The sequence below is a fragment of the Lithobates pipiens genome, unplaced genomic scaffold, assembly GCF_037356315.1.
Source record: "Lithobates pipiens isolate NorthernLeopardFrog02 unplaced genomic scaffold, aLitPip1_a1.2 Scaffold_19, whole genome shotgun sequence".
Classification (NCBI taxonomy): Eukaryota; Metazoa; Chordata; class Amphibia; order Anura; family Ranidae; genus Lithobates; species Lithobates pipiens.
In genome coordinates, this window is record NW_027507764.1 from 200134940 (window position 1) to 200153270 (window position 18331).

Consider the following 18331-nt stretch of genomic DNA (forward strand, 5'->3'; position numbering starts at 1 on the left):
AGATGGATTTATTCAAGTGACAGTGATCAGCAAGGAGAATGTCCCACAAGCGCAATAGAGCATACTAGCGATAGTTGGTCACTACCGTGCAGGGCACCATAAGTGGAACAGAGCACAGTTGTATGATTTAAAAAGCACTCACTTGAAAGATCACTGTTGCAGTTTGTTTAAAGAGGAAGAAAACCCTGATGGGTTTACTTCCTCTTTGTCTCCCTGCAAAGGTAAAGCATAATGGGCTACTATGCATCACATAGTAGCCCATTATGTGTCACTTACCTGACACAGGAGCCAGCGGCCATCTTCTTCCAGGTATCGCTACTCCGGCGCTTTGAGTGGCCGGAGCAGCAATGATGTCACTCCTGCACATACGCATGGGAGCCGACACTAATGGCATATCGCTGTTAGCGGCATGCCCAGTGTGCCTGCGTGCCGCTGTTTACGGCGCAGCAATGCCTGTCTTTTTGCACATATCTCCTAATCCTACACGGTTTAGGAGATATTTCATGGACCTACAGGTAAGCCTTAATCTAGGCTTACCTGTAGGTCAAAGTGGTCTCTAAGGGTTTACAACCACTTAATAATATTTTTGTTGGAGGTTTGTATGCACATAGTTGTATGATTTAAAAAACACCAGCACAGTATCCCTGGAAAAATCACTGTGTGATTTTAATATAATAATTCATTTTCTTCTGGAATTTAATTGTCACCGTTTGGTTTGTGATATTACCTTTATCAGATTTTTTGTGAAAAGCACAGTTTTCAAAGTACACAAGATGCTTGTACCACACCCCCCTCCACCGCTTTCTGGCAAAATGACAATAGGGAGCTGTTGCATGAAAGCAGCTGCTGTAGAAGCTGCCGCTGCCATTCAAGAATGTACTGTCTGACACAATGTTGATACACTGTTCAGACGCAGATAGAAAGATGCAAAGAAACATGCACATGGTGTCAGTTAAAGCAATCCGACAAGTAAAAAAAAAAAAAAAGTGTTTTTCATTTTTTATAAACAAAAGATAAAAGACACAGATGCAGGCATCATGGATATAGCAAATAAGCAAGAAATCTAAATTTCAGTCCATTTATTTAAGATATAAGAAAAAAGTGCAGCTTTTGGCCAATAATTATGAAAGTGACCAAAGAAAAGTTGCAAAAAATATATATGTAAAAGAAACTGTGAAGCCAAATACTCAAATGCTATTGAAAGATAAAAAATAAACTCAAGTGTCCATAAAAAAGAATCAAATGTCCATACATAAATGAATACACAAAAAAGAAATACATATATAATGTCCAGTGTGTATAGAAAAATAACTGTGGAAATAACTGGAGCTTGATTATTCAATCAAATTATATTTAACCACGTGGACCCGTCACCTCTAAACACCGCTATTAGATGGAGGCTTACCAGATCCCCAGTGACCCCCCTGTTAGGGGAGGTCAAACTCTACGAATTGGCCCACAGGTCTCATAGACGTCCAGTTATCCAGATCCCAGAGATTATCCTGATCTGTCGGATATTTCGGATGTCTTGCAATCTTCGGATTTGCACGATAGCTCTCGACACGCTTCTTGATGTCAGGTAGCCATTGTACCCTTAGACAAACTAGGATGTGTTGGAGAAGGTGGATCCTCATATTCAGTTTGTCTAAGGGTACAATGGCTACCTGACATCAAGAAGGCGCGCCGAGAGCTATCGTGCAAATCCGAAGATTGCAAGACATCCGAAAGATCCGACAGATCGGGGTAATCTCCGGGATTTGGATATCTAGACGTCTATGTGACCTGTGAGCCAATTCACGCAGTTTGACCTCCCCTAACAGGGGGGTCACTGGGGATCTGGTAAGACTCCATCTAATAGCGGTGTTTAGAGGTGACGGGTCCACGTGGTCAAATATAATTTGATTGAATAATCAAGTTCCAGTTATTTTTATATACACACTGGACATTATATACATATTTCTTTTTTGTGTATTCATTTATGTATGGACATTTGATTATTTTTTATGGACACTTGAGTTTATTTTTTATTTTTCAATACCATTTGAGTATTTGGCTTCACAGTTTCTTTTACATATATATGTTTTGCAACTTTTCTTTAGTCACTTTCATAATTATTGGCCAAGTGCTGCACTTTTTTCTTATATTTTTTGTGCCTAGTATCTTGGTTATGGTGCTCAGCTGCTGATTTCTTTATTGTTTTTTACTAAGCGCAGATTTTTTATATTTTTTTGTTTTTGTCAGTGCATTTATTGTAGGCGCGGTGTGTAAACCAAGAGGCAACTGCGTGTAGCTGGGCCGCTTGGTAATATCTTGTATAGTGATGGACGAACTTCCGACGGGACGTTTCGCGAACGCGAAATGCGAACGGACCCAAACGTTCGCGAAACCGAACGTTCGCCGCGGGCCCCATTGACTTCAATGGGAGGCGAACTTTGCAAACCTTCATGTCGAATTTGCGGCCACGTGGTAATTATTAGGGGGTAAAACGTAGTCCCACCATCTGGACAATGACATAATACATGTATGAGGTGAATTTGGGATCGATAACTACAAGCATTTTTATTTTATTTGGGAAATTGTTCTAACAATTCAGGACTATGGAGCTAATGAAGGCAATGGAGGAGAGGGAAGGTCAGGGACCAGGGTAGGCAAAGAAGAGGGTGCAGGAGATGATCACCAGCAGCGTGACATACCGGAATGACACATGCACCGTGATAGAGGCATCTGACAGCAGCACCGTAATACAGAGCACTGACAGCAGCACCGTGACATACAGCGCTGACAGCAGCACCGTGACATACAGCGCTGACAGCAGCACCGTGACATACAGCGCTGACAGCAGCACCGTGACATACAGCGCTGACAGCAGCACCGTGACATACAGCGCTGACAGCAGCACCGTGACATACAGCGCTGACAGCAGCACCGTGACATACAGCGCTGACAGCAGCACCGTGACATACAGCGCTGACAGCAGCACCGTGACATACAGCGCTGACAGCAGCACCGTGACATACAGCGCTGACAGCAGCACCGTGACATACAGCGCTGACAGCAGCACCGTGACATACAGCGCTGACAGCAGCACCGTGACATACAGCACTGACAGCAGCACCGTAAGCAGCCCCAGGAGGAAGTCAGCACAGCACAGGGATGGTGTGATCCCCTCATAATAAGAACCCCCAGGAGGAAGTCAGCACAGCACAGGGATAGTGTGATCCCTTCATAATAAGAACCCCCAGGAGGAAGTCAGCACAGCACAGGGATATCATAAGCAGCCCCAGTAGAAATATGACACCGCTCAACCTCTTCAAAGAGGAGGGTAGGGGCATATAGTACGGTGTGCTTTTTTGGGTCAAGGAAGTGAGCCAAATGAATTAAGAAGGTCTGTGTGCTTGATTAAAAAAATAGTTTATAGACATATACATGGTCTACTGGTCACATGTGTTGAATTCCTCCGAGATCCATGCCTCATTCATTTTTAGAAATGTGAGCTAGTTAACACTGTGGTGAGCTAGGCGAGTACGCTTATCGGTCACAATCCCCCCTGCTGCGCTGAACGTCCTTTCGGACAGGACACTGGATGAGGGGCAAGCCAACAGTTCGATTGCAAATTGGGCAAGCTCTGGCCAGAGGTCAAGCCTGCCCACCCAGTAGTCTAGGGGTTCATCACTCCTCAGAGCGTCCACATCGGCCGTTAACCCAATGTAGTCGGACACCTGACGGTCTAGGCGTTCCCTGATGCTGGATCCGGATGACACCTGTCGATGGGTCGGCTGAAAGAATGACCTCATATCCGAAGTCACCAACACATCTTCAAACCGGCCTCTTCTTGCAGGCGCTGTTGGATTGGTACCCGCAAATCCTTCTCTGGGAGTGGGAATTGCTCCTCTGCCAGCGCACGCAAAAGCAGAATGCAGCATTTCTCGAAGCAAGGCCTGGAAGTGCTGCATTCTGACAGCCCTCTGCGACGGCGGTAACATTTCCGCCATTTTGTGTTTGTACCGGGGGTCTAAGTACGTTGCCACCCAGTACTGGTCCTTGACCCTCATGCTTTTTATACGGGGGTCCCTATTAAAACACTGGAGCATGAAGGCCCCCATTTGCACTAAAGTGGAAGCGGTGTGGTGGCCTGGCTCCTGCTCATCATCCAGGATAATGTCGTCCTCTTCATTCTCCTCTCCCCATCCTCGCACAACAGGGATCCCAGAAAGGTTTAAAGCATGCTCTTCTTGCTCCTGCTCATCCGCCCCGGCACCATCCTCCTCTGACTCCTCATCAGACTCCTGTTGTTGACTTGTCTCAGATAGAGTAGCCCCCCCTGGGAATTCATCCAGCATTGCGACTTCCTCATCTTCCCGCTCCTGCTCCTCCACAGCCTGATCAATGACACGACGCAATGCACGCTCCAGAAAGAAGGCATAAGGTACCATGTCACTGATGGCGCCATGGCTGCGACTGACCAGTTTGGTGATCTCCTCAAATGGCCGCAGAAGTCTGCATGTGTCGCGCATGAGCAGCCACTGGCGCGGTGAAAAAAAACCCAGCTCCCCAGAACCGTTTCTTTCGCAGAGTTCATACAGGTAGACGTTAACTGCACGTTTCTGCTGGAGCAGCCTATCAAGCATATAGAAGGTTGAGTTCCATCGCGTCGGGCAATCGCAAATAAGACGTCTGACCGGCAGATGGTGTCGCCGCTGAATGTCAGCAAGGCGAGCCATGGCCGTGTAAGATCTTCTGAAATGGGCCGAGATTTTCCTTGCCTGCCGCAAGATGTCCTGGACCCCAGGGTATTTGACAAGGAATCGCTGCACGACCAAGTTTAAGACGTGTGCCATGCACGGCACGTGCGTGATTTTGCCCTGTTTCAATGCGCTAAGCAGATTGGCACCGTTGTCACACACCACTTTACCAACTGTCAAATTGAGCGGTGTTAGCCACTCATCTGCCTGTGAACGCAAAGCTGAAAGGAGTGCCGGGCCAGTGTGGCTCTTTGCTTCCAGGCACAACAGACGCAGCACGGCATGGCAACGTCTCACCTGGCATGTGGAATAGGTTCTGGGGAGCTTGGGCGGTGCAGTGGAAGAGACGCTAGCAGCGGAAAAGGAGGAGGCAGCTGAGGAGGAGAGGGAGGAGGATGGAGTAGGAGGAGGAGAAGAAGAGTCAGGCCTGCATGCAATCCGTGGCGGTAAAACCAAATCTACACGGGTGCCACGGGTTACATGCTTGACGGCCGTCAGAAGGTTCACCCAGTGGGCAGTAAAACTGATATACCTTCCCTGCCCGTGTTTGCTAGACCACGTGTCTGTGGTCAGATGTATCTTGGCACCGACACTGTGTGCCAGAGATACATTCACTTGCCGCTGAACATGGCCATATAGCTCTGGGATGCCCTTCTCTGAGAAATACTTCCTTCCTGGGACCTTCCATTGTGGTGTTCCAATGGCCACAAATTTGCGAAAGGCCTCCGAGTCCACCAGTTTATATGGCAGTAGTTGGCGGGCTATGAGTTCTGACAAGCCAGCCGCCAACCGTTGGGCAAGAGGGTTATCCGGCGTCATCATTTTTTTACGCTCAAACATTAGGCCCACGGAAGCCTGCCTTTTTGCAGAAAAATGTGAGCTTGGCGTGATGGAAGGTGGAGTGGAGGACAATTGTGAGGAGAGAGGAGAAGGAGAAGTAGAAGACGAGGCTGGACGGTGAGAGCCTGCAGTGTGGCTTTGTGTGTTCCGTTGCTCCCACTGGGCTCGGTGATGGCTGCTCATGTGCCTTCTTAAGGCGGTCGTCCCTAGGTGAGTATTGGGCTTACCGCGACTAACGCGTTGACTGCAAAGATTGCAGATGGCAACGCTATTGTCAGCAGCGGACACGTTAAAAAAAGCCCACACTGCGGAGCCATGTGCCGGTGTCCTGGGAGCGCCAGATGTGACCGTACATGGTCGATGACTCGCTCCTGATACATTTGCAGTCTGCTTTGTCCCTGCTGTGCAATGTAAGTCATTGCTGCTTCTCCTCCCTATCTGCTGGTCCATATCTCCCTCTGAACTCCCCTCCTCTTCCTCTCTTGTGGGCACCCACGTGACATCACTAGACACGTCATCATCAACGTCACCTTCCCCACCGCTATAAGTAGAGATCTCGGAGTAGGCAGCAACACCGGGGACCAACCTCCTCCTTGGGCTGATCTGGGTACTGGCGTCAGACTGCTGAGTAGCGCTTGTTGCTACCTCCTCTTCCTGATCCAATACCAAGAGTGGCTGCGCATCAGAAATGTCCTCTTGATATGGATCGGAAAATAATTCCAGTGACTCAAGCGGAAGGTATGTGGTGGTGGTGGTGGTGGTCGTGTTGTTGGTGGTAGTGTCTTTGGGGGTGCACATAGCAGAGAGTGAAGAAGAGGGTGCAGATCGAGAGGATGAGGAGGGTGCAGAAGAGTAAGGCTGAGCGAGCCACTCAACCAAGTCTGGTGCATCCTTTAAAGTAATTGAACGCACCTTCTGCAACTTCCCACTTTGGCTCAAGCCTGTTGCTCCTGCCCTACCCCTACCACCCCTGCGGAAGGGCCTGCCTCTTCCTCTGCCTGTCATTTTTTAAATGACCCTGTGACAAAACTCTTAGTCCCTATACCGATGAAGGACTGCTGCAGTATAGGGCAGCGGTCAGCAGTGGTGCACGTCAACCCTATCTATTGTGGACCGATAGCGGTCCTTACAGAACAGCAGACTGTACCGCACTCAAGCCTATGTACCGTAGCACCCTATACCAAGTTACCAGTCCTTATAAGAACTTTTGTGGAACAAGCAGGTTGTGTGTTAGTGATTAGCAGACTGTACGTCAGTCCCTATACCGCTGAAGGACTGCTGCAGTATAGGTGAGCGGTCAGCAGTGGTGCACGTCAACCCTATCTATTGTGGACCGATAGCGGTCCTTACAGAACAGCAGACTGTACCGCACTCAAGCCTATGTACCGTAGCACCCTATACCAAGTTACCAGTCCTTATAAGAACTTTTGTGGACCAAGCAGGTTGTGTATTAGTGTTTAGCAGACTGTACGTCAGTCCCTATACCGCTGAAGGACTGCTGCAGTATAGGGCAGCGGTCAGCAGTGGTGCACGTCAACCCTATCTATTGTGGACCGATAGCGGTCCTTACAGAACAGCAGACTGTACCGCACTCAAGCCTATGTACCGTAGCACCCTATACCAAGTTACCAGTCCTTATAAGAACTTTTGTGGACCAAGCAGGTTGTGTATTAGTGTTTAGCAGACTGTACGTCAGTCCCTATACCGCTGAAGGACTGCTGCAGTATAGGGCAGCGGTCAGCAGTGGTGCACGTCAACCCTATCTATTGTGGACCGATAGCGGTCCTTACAGAACAGCAGACTGTACCGCACTCAAGCCTATGTACCGTAGCACCCTATACCAAGTTACCAGTCCTTATAAGAACTTTTGTGGAACAAGCAGGTTGTGTGTTAGTGATTAGCAGACTGTACGTCAGTCCCTATACCGCTGAAGGACTGCTGCAGTATAGGTGAGCGGTCAGCAGTGGTGCACGTCAACCCTATCTATTGTGGACCGATAGCGGTCCTTACAGAACAGCAGACTGTACCGCACTCAAGCCTATGTACCGTAGCACCCTATACCAAGTTACCAGTCCTTATAAGAACTTTTGTGGAACAAGCAGGTTGTGTGTTAGTGATTAGCAGACTGTACGTCAGTCCCTATACCGCTGAAGGACTGCTGCAGTATAGGTGAGCGGTCAGCAGTGGTGCACGTCAACCCTATCTATTGTGGACCGATAGCGGTCCTTACAGAACAGCAGACTGTACCGCACTCAAGCCTATGTACCGTAGCACCCTATACCAAGTTACCAGTCCTTATAAGAACTTTTGTGGACCAAGCAGGTTGTGTATTAGTGTTTAGCAGACTGTACGTCAGTCCCTATACCGCTGAAGGACTGCTGCAGTATAGGGCAGCGGTCAGCAGTGGTGCACGTCAACCCTATCTATTGTGGACCGATAGCGGTCCTTACAGAACAGCAGACTGTACCGCACTCAAGCCTATGTACCGTAGCACCCTATACCAAGTTACCAGTCCTTATAAGAACTTTTGTGGACCAAGCAGGTTGTGTATTAGTGTTTAGCAGACTGTACGTCAGTCCCTATACCGCTGAAGGACTGCTGCAGTATAGGGCAGCGGTCAGCAGTGGTGCACGTCAACCCTATCTATTGTGGACCGATAGCGGTCCTTACAGAACAGCAGACTGTACCGCACTCAAGCCTATGTACCGTAGCACCCTATACCAAGTTACCAGTCCTTATAAGAACTTTTGTGGAACAAGCAGGTTGTGTGTTAGTGATTAGCAGACTGTACGTCAGTCCCTATACCGCTGAAGGACTGCTGCAGTATAGGTGAGCGGTCAGCAGTGGTGCACGTCAACCCTATCTATTGTGGACCGATAGCGGTCCTTACAGAACAGCAGACTGTACCGCACTCAAGCCTATGTACCGTAGCACCCTATACCAAGTTACCAGTCCTTATAAGAACTTTTGTGGAACAAGCAGGTTGTGTGTTAGTGATTAGCAGACTGTACGTCAGTCCCTATACCGCTGAAGGACTGCTGCAGTATAGGTGAGCGGTCAGCAGTGGTGCACGTCAACCCTATCTATTGTGGACCGATAGCGGTCCTTACAGAACAGCAGACTGTACCGCACTCAAGCCTATGTACCGTAGCACCCTATACCAAGTTACCAGTCCTTATAAGAACTTTTGTGGACCAAGCAGGTTGTGTATTAGTGTTTAGCAGACTGTACGTCAGTCCCTATACCGCTGAAGGACTGCTGCAGTATAGGGCAGCGGTCAGCAGTGGTGCACGTCAACCCTATCTATTGTGGACCGATAGCGGTCCTTACAGAACAGCAGACTGTACCGCACTCAAGCCTATGTACCGTAGCACCCTATACCAAGTTACCAGTCCTTATAAGAACTTTTGTGGAACAAGCAGGTTGTGTGTTAGTGATTAGCAGACTGTACGTCAGTCCCTATACCGCTGAAGGACTGCTGCAGTATAGGTGAGCGGTCAGCAGTGGTGCACGTCAACCCTATCTATTGTGGACCGATAGCGGTCCTTACAGAACAGCAGACTGTACCGCACTCAAGCCTATGTACCGTAGCACCCTATACCAAGTTACCAGTCCTTATAAGAACTTTTGTGGAACAAGCAGGTTGTGTGTTAGTGATTAGCAGACTGTACGTCAGTCCCTATACCGCTGAAGGACTGCTGCAGTATAGGTGAGCGGTCAGCAGTGGTGCACGTCAACCCTATCTATTGTGGACCGATAGCGGTCCTTACAGAACAGCAGACTGTACCGCACTCAAGCCTATGTACCGTAGCACCCTATACCAAGTTACCAGTCCTTATAAGAACTTTTGTGGAACAAGCAGGTTGTGTGTTAGTGATTAGCAGACTGTACGTCAGTCCCTATACCGCTGAAGGACTGCTGCAGTATAGGTGAGCGGTCAGCAGTGGTGCACGTCAACCCTATCTATTGTGGACCGATAGCGGTCCTTACAGAACAGCAGACTGTACCGCACTCAAGCCTATGTACCGTAGCACCCTATACCAAGTTACCAGTCCTTATAAGAACTTTTGTGGACCAAGCAGGTTGTGTATTAGTGTTTAGCAGACTGTACGTCAGTCCCTATACCGCTGAAGGACTGCTGCAGTATAGGGCAGCGGTCAGCAGTGGTGCACGTCAACCCTATCTATTGTGGACCGATAGCGGTCCTTACAGAACAGCAGACTGTACCGCACTCAAGCCTATGTACCGTAGCACCCTATACCAAGTTACCAGTCCTTATAAGAACTTTTGTGGAACAAGTGAGTTGTGAATGTTTAGCAGACTGCAGCAGAAGGGCAGCAGTCAAGTATAATATCCTTTCTATATTTGGAAGAAAGAATATTATACATGTACAAGCCTATTACTGTACCACTGATACCAGTCCTGAAAAGAACCTTTGTGGAACTAATAATAACAGCAAGTCTTTAAAATTACCCTCACTGCCTGACAACACTGCTTCCTTCCTGTCCCTATACAAATTGGCAAAAAAAGAGAACGATTAGTGGTTACTGGAACAGCTCTTTTGTGGACCTTGATAGTAACAGCTAATGATGATGATGATGATGATGATGATGAAAGACTAATCTGGCTGTCCCTGTAGCATACACCGTCCTTTCCCTTTCTCTAAACTAACAAAAGACACTCAGGCTGCTGCAAGAATCAGCAGCACAGCAAACCTATCAACACCTAACACCTATACCAGTCCTGAAAAGAACTTTTGTGTACCAAATAGCTAGTGGTTTATCTCTCCCTACTCCACACAGGAACCTGTCCCTATCGTAACAGAAGAAAGAATGTAAAATGGCCACCGGATCGGGTGTATTTATAGGTTAGGGGGAATGTACAAGTGTCCATGTGCTGTCATGTCTCAATTGGCTGTCCTGTATCACATGATAAACGTGTCACCAAAGGTTAAAGTTCTTGTATACATTAAACACGTAAGTCCGCCGCGGCGAACGACGGAAAAAGGCGTTCGAACGTGCGGACCGCGAATGTCGGAAATTCGCCGCGAAACGACCGCCGGGCGAAACGTTCGTCCATCACTAATCTTGTAAGGTTTGGGAACGCTAAACCACTATCAGTATGTGAAGCTGTAAGAACCAAACAGGGGATTCTATGCCTTTTACTTTTTCATTTATTCAAGGATGCAGGGTTCATTGACATTTGGGCTAAACTGCCACCTACAAGAGGGTTTGTACACTGGCAAACAAATGACAGTGATCGGCATGGTATTAACCACTCCCACTCCTAGCATTCTTAATTTATTTTTGCTAGTGTCCCTGGAGGAGGGACACTCTGCTTAGAAAAGTCTAACTGTGTTACTGCCTAATTTTTTTTTTCTTGTTCATGTCTTTTTTATTAATACATTAAGTGACATTATTCAGGATCAATAGGGTATTCAGCTGCAGCTTGGACACTGGAAAAAAGGGTTAAAAGCCAGTCCAGTTTAACCACTCATAGCATGCCTATGCTACAGAAGTCTTATCTCTGCTCTAAGGGAAAATCATGTTTTATTTCGCTCTTTTTTTAATCAAGGTCTTTTTCAACTAGGGGCTAATTCTGTGGCTTTTTGGATTGGCTGAACCTTGGCATAGCCCTGGGGGCTATATGTAGACCCTACTACAAGAAAAAATCAGGATTGGCCTGTAGTTTGCTTTGGGCACTAGTCTCTCCTAGACACTTTTGGTGTAACATGTGAGTTAATCACAGAGTGTTTTACAGGTCCAGGGCCACTGTGCGCCCATTTGGTGGAACTCTGTCCCTGAAGACTCCTTGGGAAGTATGCACCCCTGGAGGGTGAAGGCTGTTTGGATGGGACATGTCCCCTGGATCCGGTCTGGGGTCCTTAACAACCTTATCAGTGGGAATCGCAAAGTATCATGCTGTGGTGAGTCATTATTTTCCCTTTATGGGAGCCTGAGTTTGTATTGCTGGCTCTCTGAGCCCTCTAAAGGGTCAAATCCTGGCTGTTGATGATATGCCAGATTTTGTAAGGGTCTGACACTGGGTGCAACACATTTGGTTGCAGCTTCTTGATGGGAGAAAAGGCAGAAAATTTCCCAATGAGTCTGGTTCTGGCTGGGCCATTTTCAGTTGTGAATGGACTTTGGGTTTGGCCACAGTACCATTTTTTTTTTTTAAATTAAAGCCCTTTATGCTGGCTTTTGCTGGACTTCCTTGCTGAACCTTCTTTCTAATGGACGCATTAGCATTGAAATATAGGAAGAAGCCTTTCTTCCAGATGGTAGCTAAAAGTAATTTTTCCATATATGTGCCCTAATACTGCCCCTTCCCTCTTTGCAAGTTATAGCCCCCTCCTCCTCTGCTAATGTCTAATTACTCTCTGTGCTGGCGGAAATATTTTATAGCTGCAGGTGGAGGATGGAAGGGAAATACTATACAATGTCCCTAATTGAAAGTTCTTAGGCTGCTGACATCACAACCAAGATGGCAGCACCCAGCTAAATTCTCCAAGCTTTTAGATGTCTACACAAGGGTAAATAACATGGCTAAAATACTTTAAATGTACAAATAACCTTACGAAGAGACTTTATTTTAAATCAATGCTTTGGTGACAGGGTCTTTTTATGGCAGGGTTTCAATACAAGCATGTGGAGGCCATACAAACTACTAAGTACCATTTTAAGTTTCTGTAATGAAATTTCAGCAAAATGGACCAACCTGCCGCATCATTTTTTTACTTTGATTTTCAGGGTGTCTTTGAATTCAGCCCCCCTGTAGCTTGATCATTTTCATTTCCATGAAACGATGTGGCATCCTTTTGTTCCTAACACATTATTCATTCCATATCCATATTACTAATTAACGTAGACACCGCAAAAAAACATCATTAATAAACTGCGTGACAGTACCTCGCCTATTGACATCATCCCCACAAAACTACTGAAAGAATGCTCCGACATCGTGGCTCCAACCATAACCCACATCATAAACAGATCATTCCACGAAGGGATTGTTCCCAGCATCCTCAAACAAGGCATTGTCAAACCTCTACTCAAGAAACCAAACCTGGACCCTCAGGATCCAAACAACCATAGGCCAATTACAAGCCTCAACACCATTTCTAAGATCATGGAGAAAGCTGTAGTACAACAGCTACAACTTCACCTGGATACTCACAAACTCCTGGACCCGCTGCAATCAGGCTTCCGCCTGGGTCATGGAACAGAAACAGCTCTCCTCAAGATTTGGGATGACGCCCTCGAAGCAGCAGATGACGGAGAGCCGTGTCTCCTCGTACTGCTAGATCTAAGTGCAGCGTTTGATACAGTAGATCACAATACTCTACTCGTCCGCCTCACAGAAGTAGCCGGAGTCCAAGACATAGATCTCCAATGGTTCGCGTCCTTCCTAGGAAATCGGTCATGGACAGTGAAACTAGGAAAATTCCTCTCCGAAACTTGGGCAGTCACCAGCGGAGTCCCTCAAGGCTCTCCTTTGTCACCCGTTCTCTTCAACATTTACATTCGCCCAAGAAAAGATCACCAACAACAACTTGAAAACTGCCTCAAATCAATAGAGGACTGGATGACCACTAACTCCCTCCAGCTGAACAAATCAAAGACAGAGCTTCTTATCTTACACCCAAATCATAAGCCCGCAACCAAAACTTCCTGGTCTCCACCAACCGACTTTGGGCAGACTATCTCCCCAAAGACCAAAGCGAAGAGTCTCGGGGTTATTTTAGATGCACAAATGTCAATGGATGCGCAAATAGGATCTGTAGTCAGTGGATCTCGGCATCTGCTGCGCATGCTTTTCAGACTCATCCCTTTTATCCCAAAGAATGACAAAGCAGTGGTAGTTGGAACAATCATTAATTCACGACTGGACTACGCAAATTCGCTTTACATAGGATTACCACAATATCAACTTGCGCGATGACAACTGATCCAAAACAGGGCGGCAAGGCTGATAACAGGAAAAAAAACCCTGGGAATCCATCTCTCCTTCGCTGAGGAGCTTACATTGGCTAACCGTAAAAAATCGGATCACGTTCAAGACCCTTTGCCTCACCCACAAATGCGTGCATAGAGAAGCTCCGCAATACCTAATGGAGAAAATAAATCATTACACACCAAGCCGCAGTCTTCGATCAGCCAAGAAAAACCTCCTCCTCGTGCCCAAAGGCCGGTATAAATCCAAGGGGGATCGGAGATTCGCCGTCCAAAGGCCTCGGCTATGGAATGCTCTACCAATCAACATCTGCCTGGAAGAAAATCACCTGGCTTTTAGGAAAAAACTCAAGACTTTCCTCTTTTAGCAGATGATCAAAGCTGCAAGTTCATGGTGTTAGTGTTCTTCCCAAAAATCAACACTAAAGACTACAACCTGGGTTGAATGCCACTTTGAAATTACCAGCACAGAAGATGGACAAGGAGTTTGTGGTTACAACTGGGCCCCTGGCTAAAGACAAGTGAAATGTAATTAGTACTATTAAAATTTGTAATATACAGTACTTCCTTCAGATGGGCTTTTTTGAGATCCTTACTCTTTGGCCAAACTTTTCCCTTTTCTCCATTTCAACAACAGTAGTATAAATTATTACAAATTTCAGATTGTGTGTGTGTGTGTCTTGGAGGGTGGGATAGGGAGTTTGGATAGTGTACTAAAAGTGCACTAATCCTTTAAAGAATATACACCGATTTCAATTTGTGTATGCTTCTCTGCAAAGCTGGCCATACACTGATAATGATTTTTTGTTCAGCCTATAAGCTGAACAAATCGAACTGTTTCCTCAATCCATGCTAACCCATCGCAATGGTCACAGCGGGATGCAGGCACTGTTCAGCCAACAATTTTCCACCCGGCTCCTTGGAATTTTTAGCTTATGGATTTAGGGCAGAAGGGTGCATACATGGCCACCCACTTAGTGAATTTCATATAGTTAATCAGGAATCAGATGAAATATGCTCAGTGTATGGTCTGCTTAACTCAGAAAGTGTTAAAGAAGCTCAGAAGTGCATATTTCTCCCACAACAGGTTACGTTTAGTTACTCCACTAATTTAGTGGTTCAGGAAACTCAGAATACTTGCACATAAGTTTTGAAGCTATGGATAACTATGCAATTTTTTTTAAGGAGATCACCCTACATACAGTAGAGGCGATTCAGTTCGCATTGTGCGCTATATAAGTATTTCATTCATTCATTCATTCAGTATTTCTCCCAGAACAAGTTTCTTTTAGTTGTTCCGCTAATTTATTGGATCAAGACTCTCAGAATACTAGGAAATAAACAGTGTCCTTAAGTTTTTGGTGAAAGAAAGAGAAAACTGAAGGCTAGGCAGCTGTGCGTTGCTGTGGATAACATTTCCAAACATAAACTTTCCATAGAAATATCTTTGTGTGACATAGTTCTAGCTAGGTGATCAAAATGCTCAGTGGGAGGATGGCAAAAGTTCACCTTCTGATATATGAGGAAATTAGTGAAGCTGAAAAAAAACAACTACAGATGCTGTATGCAAAAGGTTCAAACTCAGCAGGAATTACAATTGCCTGTGCATTTAACTGAACCTGAATATGTGTAACTGGAAAAATAAATAAACTGCCGCAGAGAATAATAAAGTAATACCAATCAATAAAGAAGCTAAATTAAGGTGTGGTTTTAATCTTGAAGACATTCGATCGGTTGTCTTCATAAACCTCCCTGCATGTATTCTCACGACCTACGAGCTTTTCACATCATATACACATGTTGGAAAGTTTACTCAGTGGAGACAGCAGCTCCATCGTACAGATACACTGTATAACCTGCCAGTTTATCCACCAGTATCCTCCAGTGTAACCCAAAAAATATTTACAATCACAGCCATGAAATGTGAGTGTGACTGTTCCTTCTTGAGTCTTATGGGAGGTTTTCAACTGCTAGTATGGTCCAGTGGATGTTTACATGGTTTATACTTCTGATTTTGTGTTTATGATGCTTGACATTTTTATTTGCTTCGGGTTTTGGCCAGAAGTTCTGCATAAAGACTTTCCTTACTTTAGATTAAATCAACAAATATTATCGAATTTATGCACAGTCTGGTATTTGAGTGGGATCTTCCTTTTGTTGTTATGGAGCTGCTATTTCACTATTTTAAACAGTTTTGCATTTTTAGAAGCCTGGATCTTTTTTTTTCAGGAAATTTTTGTAATTTAAAATTCATATTTACCATGCTAGAGGTAGACTCCAAGTTTTCTGCAGTGATTTATGGCTATGCTGTAAACAGCTCTAACTTCCTAGCTAATTTAGCTTCCTGCTGTTTATTGTCTATTCATAACATACATTATGCACAGCTGACTATGTCTAAAGTTGGTCATACATTATGCAACTTTGGGTTGAAGAAAAAAATCACAGTCCGTGTTGATTAGGGTAATCCTACAGTAGGAGGTTTCCCCACCATCAAAATCCAATGATTACTGCCGGCTGTAGCTGGTGGCGGTAATCGTAAGAAAAAAAACGATTGGCTAGTTGTACTGAAGTCAATCAATAGATCAACTTCAGTACAACCAGCCTGCCCATAGATACATTTAAATGAATCCGATTCCTGCTGAACCGGCTGAATTTCAATTAGTCTATGGGCAGCTTAAGGATGGTAACAAAGCCTGCCCTCCACTAGCTTGTATAGATTTTTGTTTTGATTAGGCAGTCGGTGGATATTGCATTACAAAAGAGGCACCTTTTTCTGTTTGTTTTGTTTCCGCAGTGGTGCCTCACTTGTTAACAAGGACAATGAGGTGGTGATGAAGAATACCAGTGGTACTAATAAATACAATATGGTAGCAAAAATATCACAGCCCAATGCAGGATTGCATTTTTACATGAAGTGCTCAGCTTTTCCAGGAGACACAATGGCATCACGGACACCTACAGGAAGCAGCCAGAAGCTGCTAAACCTTTAGTGATGGATGGGGGGGGGGGGGGGGGGTGGGGGGCTCAGTGATCTTTTATTTTGATGCAAGGTCCACTTTTATGTGGGTAAGCTTAAGGAAACATTTCATTATATAGATTTTTTTTTTTAGATTTGGATACAGTTAAGAGGGATTAGAACACTTGTCAGTTTTTATTGCGATATGTTCACCTTTTAAGGAGATTCGGCTTCTCTATTTGTCCTGTTTACCATTATCATTGAAAGTGAAAGTAAAAGAAAATCACACATTTTGGGTTGTCCCCAGAAAAATAATAGAGGGGGATATCTTCCAATGGGGACAGTAGTTCTGGTGACATGGGATTCCCCAAGGAATTCCCTTAGTTTGCAGGGATTTCCTCTCACTTCCTGTTTGACTGTGGCATGGAAAGTGCCATAATAGGAAACATATGGCAAAAAAAATTATCTTGCTCTATCCAAAATGAAAAAAAAAAGTTTTGCCTATAGTTTTACTTTAAACTATAAACCCAGTAAGCCTAAACTTAAATTGTGTTTAAATGACTTAAGGTGATTAAGGGATAAACGAAAATATTTTGCGGAATCGGCATAGGTTCATGAAAGATCATGTCTGATATGATCAGTTGTGATGAAGAAGGAAGTTTAAATATGGATTATTTATAGGAGAAATGCTGCGCTGTGTGGATGTTAGCATAAGTGCCTTGATGCAATGACACTAAATAAAAAATGTGTTGACATGCAAACAAAGTCTTTTTACCATAGAGCATGTGATCACAGCATCACAAACCTTATAATCCACATATGTGTTGAAAGGTATAAAGTGCCTCCGTGCTGGTAAATATATAAAGTGTTTTCGTGCATACTCCCAAAAATTCATACAAAATAAAATCAAAAACCGCACATATTCCAAATAGACCAAAACTTTCAGTTGATTGGCATTGGGTCCAGTGTTTTTTTTTATTTTTTTTTATTTTTTTTCCATCAGTAATTTAGCATAAGGAACATAGTAACCAAGGTGGCCCCATTTGCTGATGACACAATTTAGCAGGATAGTAACATACTACAGAATTGGCCTCAAGGGTGGTTAAATGGCAGATGAAATGTAATGTTCATGATTGTAAGTGTAATCACTAGGTCATGTCAGTGGAATTCCTGCCTGTATTTCAAATGTATAGTAGCTCACAAAAGTGAGTACACCCCTCACATTTTTGTAAATATTTTATAATATCTTTTTATGTGACGACACTGAAGAAATGACACTTTGCTACAATGTAAAGTAGTGAGTGTAAAGCTTGTATAACAGTGTACATTTTCTGTCCTCTCAAAATAACTCAACACACAGCAATTAATGTCTAAACCGCTGGCAACAAAAGTGAGTACACCCCTAAGTTAAAATGTCCAAATTGGGTCCAAAGTGTAAATATTTTGTGTGGCCGCCATTATTTTCCAGCACTGCCTTAACCCTCTTGGGCATGGAGTTCACCAGAGCTTCACAGGTTGCCACTGAAATCCTCTTACATTCCTCAATGATGACATCATGGAGCTGGCAGATGTTAGAGACCTTGCGCTCCTCCACCTTCCATTTGAGGATGCCCCCCCCCATGCTTGGCCAGTCCATCACCTTTACCCTCAGCTTCTTTAGCAAAGCAGTGGTTGTCTTGGAGGTGTGTTTAGGGTTGTTATCATGTTGGAATATTTCCTTGCAGCCCAGTCTCTGAAGGGAGGGGGTCAAGCTCTGCTTCAGTATGTCACAGTATATGTTGGCATTCCCTCAATGAACTGTAGCTCCCCTGTGCGGCAGCACTCATGCAGCCCCAGAC

The 18331-nt window shown here is 45.1% G+C and overlaps 1 protein-coding gene across 4 annotated transcripts in view; it reads left to right on the forward strand.

Annotated features, from left to right (window-relative positions):
* The window catches only part of BBS9 (Bardet-Biedl syndrome 9), a 572212-nt gene that overhangs the window by 462573 nt on the left and 91308 nt on the right, over positions 1-18331 (forward strand). The gene's annotated exons all lie outside the window — the stretch shown is intronic.